The sequence below is a fragment of the Phyllobates terribilis genome, unplaced genomic scaffold (assembly GCF_046119375.1).
Source record: "Phyllobates terribilis strain yellow unplaced genomic scaffold, ASM4611937v1 Scaffold_4__5_contigs__length_816908805, whole genome shotgun sequence".
NCBI classification, from domain to species: Eukaryota; Metazoa; Chordata; class Amphibia; order Anura; family Dendrobatidae; genus Phyllobates; species Phyllobates terribilis.
The window spans coordinates 641,050,901-641,058,972 of record NW_027362764.1 but is presented as its reverse complement, the minus strand read 5'-3'; the positions used below and the strand labels follow the sequence as shown (position 1 = coordinate 641,058,972).

General features: G+C 47.5%; 1 pseudogene; it reads left to right on the top strand.

Moving 5' to 3' along the window:
• Nucleotides 1–236: 236 nt before the first annotated feature.
• Nucleotides 237–1,476, top strand: LOC141264457 (glucosidase 2 subunit beta pseudogene; annotated as a pseudogene).
• The last annotated feature ends 6,596 nt before the right edge of the window (nucleotides 1,477–8,072 follow it).

Here is an 8,072-nt window from a genome sequence, read left to right as displayed (position 1 = left end):
TAGTGACCTTTCGCTTGGGAATCAACCTAATAACAAACTGAGCTATTAGGGAATGTGAGAACAAGTTGTAATTTGTAGTATACAGGAAGAAAAAGATTTTTCCGCTACCAGGAGTGTGAAGAAATGGCAGCAGAGAGACCCCACAAAAATATTCCAAGTAGCTGCTATTGTATTTCTTGTTTCCATGCTAGTGGTGGGATTGTTCTGTGCTCAGAAATACATGTTTAGTTTCAGGCTCCGGAAGGCGGATATTGATTCCTGGTTGCGGAGATGCGGTCGCTGGTTGTTTTTCTGGTCCTCCTGGCCGGGCTCGCCTGTCGGGCGGTGGAGGTGAAGAGACCTCGCGGGGTTTCCCTGTCCAATCGCAGCTTCTACGATGAGACCAAACCCTTCACCTGCCTGGACGGGTCCAAGACCATCCCCTTCGACCGCGTGAACGACGACTACTGCGACTGCGCGGATGGAACCGACGAGCCCGGAACCGCTGCATGCTCCAATGGAAAATTCCACTGTACCAACCCCGGGTTCAAGCCCCAGTACATCCCATCCTCGCGGGTCAACGACGGCATCTGCGATTGCTGTGACACCACCGACGAGTATAACAGCGGAGCGCACTGCCAGAACACGTGCCGAGAGATGGGCAAAAAAGAGCGAGAGGATCTGGAGAAGAAGGCCGAGATGGCCCGGGAGGGCATGCTGCTGAAGCAGAAGTTTATCGAGGAAGCCCGAAAAGGCAGAGAGGAGAAACAGGTGCAGCTGCAGGAGCTGGTGGAGAAGCGGCAGAGCGTGCAGGCGCAGGTGGACATCCTGCGCACCGAGAAGGAGGCGGCTGAGGAACCGGAGAAGGAAGCGAAAGATGCTCACAAGAAGGAGTGGGAAGAGCGGAGGGATGTTGAGAAGGCCGCCATGGAGAAGAAACGCTCCCTGGAAGTGTTTGCCGAGCTGGACAAGGATTCAGACGGCATGCTTTCCACACCGGAGCTGCTCTCTCACATGGAGCTGGATTCAGATGGGGATGGATGGTTGTCCGAAAAAGAAGCCCTGGATCTCCTCGGAGGGTCGTACTCGGTGGACACAGCCACTTTCCTGGACTCTGTGTGGCCACAGATTAAAGAAAAGTTCAAGTCAGAGAGCGACGCCCCACCATTGCCTCCAGTGGAAGAGGGGACAGAAAGCCACCCAGAAATCCCCGCTGAGGAAGCTGAGGAAGATGAGGATGATGATGACGTAGCTGAGGAAGATGAGGATGATGATGACGACTCGGATGAAGATCACAAGGCTCCACCAAGCAAGTCACCCACAGAGGAGGTGGAGATGCCCCCGTATGACGAGGCCACCCAGGCTCTGATAGACACTGCTCAAGTGGCTCGTAATCAGTATGATGAAGCGGAGAAGTCCCTGCGAGAAATCGAGGATACCATTAGGAATCTGGAGGAGATCTCGTTGAATTTTGGATCACACGGGGAGTTTTCTTAAGAGCAGTGAGAATATGGAATTCACTGAGTGAGGAGACGGTAATGTCGGATTCACTAAACCAGTTCAAGCGGGGACTGGATGCATTTCTAGATACCAGGCAGATTTCTGCATATACTTAAAAATAAAATAAAATAGTAGGTTGATACAGGGATTTATTCTGACTGCTGGTTTCAGAGTCGGGAGGGAATTTTTCCTCAGGTGAAGATTGGCTAAATCATTTGGGGTTTTTGCCCTCCTCTGGATCAACTTTAGCAATTACAGAACTAACAGGTCGAACTTGATGGACGCAAGTCTTTATTCGGCTTTACTAACTATGTAACTATGTAACTATCCCACCGCTGCCACCAATGTGAAGAAATGGCAGCAGAGAGACCCCACAGAATCCCACCACTGCCACCACTTGTGATGGATCCACACCCCGCCACACGCCTGGCGTCGCCATTATGTCAGACGGATCACATGATACGGATCTGCCCTTTGCACCAATGTGACGTTCCACACTCCCTCGAGGACGTGTAAGGTCAGATTGGTACCATTCTACACAGACACCCCCTGTCCACATGGGTACAGTAAGACACCAGGGAGTAAGAAGAGGTGGCACCACACTCGCTAACACCCCTGACAGATTGAGAGGCTCCTTCACTAGCTCCAGTGAAGCGGAGCCTGGTTGGCCTGGGAGAGCTGCCACCAGTGTATATTAGATATAACAGAATTATATCGGGCTAGAAACCAGTCCGGCAGCGTGTTCGTTGTAACGAACAATGGACGTGAGAGTTCGTGGATTGAGATAAAAGAGCAGCCCAAGGTTAAATTATATATTCAATCGTCTCAGAGGCACACTAGACAATAAACTATATACATAAGGGTTATACATACACAGTGGTCAGAGTTGCAAACACAATAGTAGGGGCACAAAACATATAAAGTAGTTATTAAGAGTCAGTTACCAGTCAGATGGACGACCTGGCTTTCGGCGGAAGGGCTGCCACATGGGAGGCTTGTTGGACCCTCTGTCTTTGTTGCAGGACTTCTCCCACACAACGTGACGTCATGACCTCCCAAGGAAAAAGACACTGGGCTCTAGCTGCAGGTCCTCTTAACCGATCTGGGTCACCCCTACTCCTACCTCCTGGCTGAGCCGCTGAGCCTAAATCTCCTTCCCTGGTCTCTCTCAGCTAAAAACTCCAAAAACTAAAATGGGCTATACGTCCTTACTGGATGGTTCTAGGAAGCCGATTCTGGTGTCATTGGATCCAGCCGGGCCCCTGCTATGCGTGGATGCCAAGCACCGGGGCCCTAGGGGCTCCCGCAAGGCTGTGCCATGTATCTCCCTTTCCCTACTTGCTGGACTGTGCTGTGCCAGGGTGACATTCCCCATTCTCTTGGGTTTCCAAAAATCCCGAACGGGTTCACCTTGTTGCTAGTGGGATAGCTTTCATTCTATTTTTGATCAAAAACAGTGTTACTAAGAACAGTATTTTATTTAAATGCACTTGCTTTTTATTTATTTACAGCAGGGTTTATTTTCATTTTGCTTCTTGTAGGTTTTTCTGATTCATGGCCATTGTGAAACATGCATTTATGTGCTGCATGTATACCATTTTAAACCAAGCTCAAATTTTGAGTTTTTTTCTTTGTATATTTTGCATTCTGTGCAAACCTGGGTGTGGCCTCCCTTCCTAGAGCTGGACAACACATTGAAGAAGCTTCCCTTGGCTGGTGTTCCTAGTTTGGGACCAGGGCTCAGTCTGCCCTTATTCACACAGAGGTCAACTTTGACACATGGTAAGGTTTTTAATATTAGACAGAGTAGGTTCTATCCTGAACGGGTTCACCTTGTCTCTGGTGGGATAGCTTTCATACTATTTTTGATCAAAAACAGTGTTACCAAGAACCCTATTTTATTTAAATGCACTTGCCTTTATTTATTTGCAGCAGGGTTTATTTTCATTTTGCTTCTTGTAGGTTTTTAAGGGTAGTAAACAATAACTTGGAATAACAGTGAGAAGTATTTTCAGTGAATAACAGTAAAGATCTTTGCAAAAATATGATGCCCCCGATTGGGGGAGTCACCAGGTGAGTTCTCTTTATATGGCCCTAGCGGGGGTCACCAGTTCTTCTCGCTAGGCTGCAAGTCTCTTCTGGATAAAGTCTATCAGATCCTGTTTAGTCTCCCACGCATTAACCAGCCCCCTTCCAATCTGAAGACCTAATCCCAACTGTCCCCGGGACCATAGGTGAAAATTGGAAGTGACTCCAAAGACATACTGATAGGGAATTTAGATTGTGAGCCCAATGGGGACAGCGATGATAATATATGTAAAGCGCTGCGGAATATGTTGGCGCTATATAAAAAATAAAGATTATTATTATTATTAAGTGACAGTCCTGTTCACTTGCACGGTTCCTCCGCTACTGCTGGCGCGTCTCTCCTGTCGTGGTCTTCTTTCAGCTCTTCCTGGCTTGACCATCAATGGTAGTACCTCATGCTTGGGGTAAGTGGATTCAGACCTTGGCTCTTGAAAGGCGACGTCGGGTTCCGGGAACTTACTCAGACCAGAGCACAAGTCCTGACTCTTATCAACCTGCGCAGAACTCGGGACATTTCTGTGAGGGGTCTGGACCTTATCAGGCGGAGTCTGGCTCTTGTGTGATGCAGGCCTCTGTCTGAGGCCTGTCGTGCTGTGCGGTATCTCTGGAGCACGTCTGCTCCACTCTGCACTCTGGCATCAAATCTCCTTGTGGCTTGGCGCGCTGGACTTTTATATCCAGGAAATCCTTCCTGGAGGTCACCTGATCAGGTCCGACATCTGAATTTGTTCTCCCTTCGACTGTTCTAGCACAACTTGGTTCCGCTTGATTTTGCCTGGCCAGCAGATGGCAATCTCTCCTCATCACTGGCACATCCTGCAAGAGTTCTCCTGATGGTTCATTAGCTTGTATTACATAACAATGCAGTGACATGACAAGAATCTGCATAACTAATCATATGCTAAATAGTTGCAAGTCAATTATATGTCTTAGATAGCCAAGATGATTGTCTATAAAATGATGGTACACTCATGTTCGAAGAAGTAGTGGGTGGTGAGATATGGAGCCTAAAATTCAAAAGTTCAAAACATTGTTACCCTTTTGCTCATCAATGTGTGTATTACAAGACAACAGAGACTATAATATAAAGGTGTAGAAGTAATCATCATTACAGGTACGTTACTATGATCACATTACTTTGAAGTCTAAAAACCTACTGACAGGTTCCCTTTATGATATATCATACTTAATGTGGATATTCTTAAAGTAGGAAATTTTGTGGCTTTGTATAGTGGCAGAGAGCAAACCTAAAATATGTTTAAAACATACATTATAGTTGTATTTAAAGTTCTGGAACTTGGAAATATCTATTTGTGAAATGCTAATATGTGTCTCTAGAGGGCAGTCCATCACTGACAGTGTCAGCACTGCATTGTCATTTTAATGCTTGATACAATCATACTTTTGCAATTATTTGTGTCTATATAAAGTGTTATTTTTTTTAAGTGTTTTACTCTTCTTAGCAGCTGATTTTGAGATATTTCCAGTGTAATTTTAGTAAAATCTTCACGGTTAGGTATCGTTCACATGTCCAATTTTCTTGTACGAATGCTATTCTTGGTTTTCACGGATAGCACTTGTACCTATGATATTCTATTGGACCATTCACATGTCTGATTTTTTCCTCGGACTGAGCGGAAATATTGGAAACATGTCCAATTTTGATCCGAGTGTCAGATCAAAATCGGCAATGCAAGTCTATGGGTCAGTGAAAAAAATGGACTGCACTTGGATGACATCTGAGTGCAGTCCAATTTTCAATGACTGTCAGAAAGGAAAATGTGAAGTAACTTTTTTTCTCTCTATGTACCAGAAAAATCTAATGACACTCTGATCAAAGTCTGATCAAATAATTGATCTGTTTTTCTCGTACCTGAATGTGACCTTAGGGTAAGACTGAAAGAATCAAAAGGTATTATTAGAAGTGCAACTATAATAAAGCTGAAAAGCCCTAAACAGTTGTATGCATGTAGATAAAAAAGATTCTATATGTGTAATTAAGTTCCACCTTGGCATGTCTTCTGATGTCATCATTAGGAGTTAAAGTCCTGTTATCACACCAGTTGCTAGAACTAAGGAGCTGAGTTGCTCCTCCAAGTGTCATGACTCGGCTTAGTTCCTTCCAGGTGTCTATAAATTCTTCTGCTTTCCATGCTCAGTTCAGCTTACTAGGTGGTATCCACACCTACATTTCAGCAGACAAGTTACCGACTTCTTGTAACTTTTCTCAGTGTTGTTCACACCTGACCTCTGCAATCAAGGTAACGAATCTCTTCAAGTGATTCTCCAGTTTGCCTATAATACACTGTTATCCCGTGGGTAACCATTTTCTTGCTACATCACTGCTATTAACCTTGTTCCTGGTAGAAGAAACTACACTGCATTTGTGTCACCCCAGGCCTGGATGCCACAAATATTAAAGGCTGTGTCTGAGAGCAGGAGGGAGGTTCCCTGGTTAGGGACCATTAGCATGCAGCACCTCCTGTCCCAGGCCAGTAGGGGGAGCTGGCTGCCCTATAAAAGCTGTAACTGGGGCAGGGTTAGAGAGACCAGAACCCACTTCTGAAGTGACCAGAAGGGTGCCTTAGAGGAAGGGACAGGTCAGCAGCAGCTGAGGAGTACGTGAGGCAGAGGAGAAACTGCAAGCCAGGGACAGAGGCGACGAGAGCCGGTCCTGGCCGAGAACCAATCTACCGGACATTGGGGTCCAAGGCTGTCAGGGTTGTAAACCCAGCAGCAGAGAACCAATCCGCAAGGGATTTCAGGTCCTTTGGCCCAAGAAGCCCGGAGGCTCCGCCACAACAGAAGGGACCAGCAAGGCCAAGAGAGGCCAAAGGTAAAAGGAACCCAAGTTGCAAGCCATACGGGCGAGAAGTACACGGCCAGCTCAGGGACGTGGGCTATTACACCACGAGGAGGGGGATAGTCAGAAAGAGCATAGAGAGAACAGTAGGCCTACACACTCACCCTGACCAGTGGGGCTCGCCCGAATGCTCTCAGACACCCAGGCCCATTCCTAACCGGTACCGCTGTCGGGTCATTAATAATACCTGCAATAAAGACCCTGGACTGTTTGAAGTGGACTCTGAACTCTTACTATTGCGGCCTGCACTATCACCCCCAGCATCCACCTACACTGCCCTGAGGCTACACTCTTCCCATGGGGAGTTATCCTACCCCTGTGCTGCACACCAACACCAGCCTCAGCGGTCTGCCTTGCAGCGGCGGTCATCCCTGACCGCAATCCATGGGTGGCGTAGTCGGACATTCACAAAACACTGATAAATAGACTGCCACCATTTGATCTGACCACCCTGAGCCACGGGATCGGGTTGCCACTACTATACCCAGCATCATACAGAAGCCCGGTTCCAGGTACCCCACGGCCCAGGGGGTGAGTCACATTTATTTCTCTGTTATATCTGTGACTAATCATTGCTCTGTTGGAAGGTACCAGACTGCATTCCTGTGATTAACTGCGTCGCTTCTGGAAGATACCAATTTTCTATGCAGTTACAGCTCACATGTACTGTATATGCTACCTGCTCCTCTTGTTTGCTGTCCTGCATACCCTACTGTTCTGGTCCTTGCTTATCTGCATGTCGTCAGTTAAGACCCCCTCTGCTGCACCATCAACTTTGGTCCGTGCTGCTCACCCTGACCTTTGACTTAGAGAGTCCATCTCTCCAGGTAAGCCCTTAACATTGAAGATATGTTAATTCCTGTTTCCAGGACGTCCCTCCTGACAGCACCATCAGGAGGTCGTCCTTCATATCCTTGATAGGGACAGGAAACACACAAGAGGTTAAAAGGCCCCTTCCTCCACCCCAACTCCAGTGTTTTTCCTGTCCCTATCAGGGACGGACACAGAAGAGGATTACGTTACCGGGAGCAGGAGTTCCTGAAGCCGGGCGCAGGAGGATCGGGCCGGGGTCCTCGCACTCCTCCCCTCCCTCCTGCCAGGGGCCGGAGGCCGACACACCGCTGAAACCAGCCTTTTTTTCTGGTAGGATTGGAACCGTCTCCCCCGCAAAGGGGGCTCTGGGTTCCGGCAGCTGCAGCCTTGCGCACAGCTCCAGCGTGCGCCGCAAGATGGCGGAGACAGCACTTCCGGTTACAGAGGGAGCGATACGCAAACCTCTAGTAGCCAGAGTGCGTTCCACGCCAAACTGAAAATTAAAGGGGAACCACCTTTTTTTCTGACGATGCAGATGGAAGACAGGTGAAAAAAGCTATTTAAAGGGGGATGGGGCTAAGGTTATCAGTCAACCAGCACACCAGTAATGGCAGATCAAACCACTTGTTATGATACTCTGACTGAACCTCCAGTCCAAGTAAGTTTAGTGAGTACTTCCTCTCTTCTCACCACATTCCCATTTGTATACGGTAGTAAAAAGTCTTGTGCTCCTTGTCATTTTAGGACAAGGAGATACCTAAAAAAGACACGATGACATCAGCTCCTAAGAAAAGGAGATGCGCCATCTGTAACAAGAAACTACCGGACA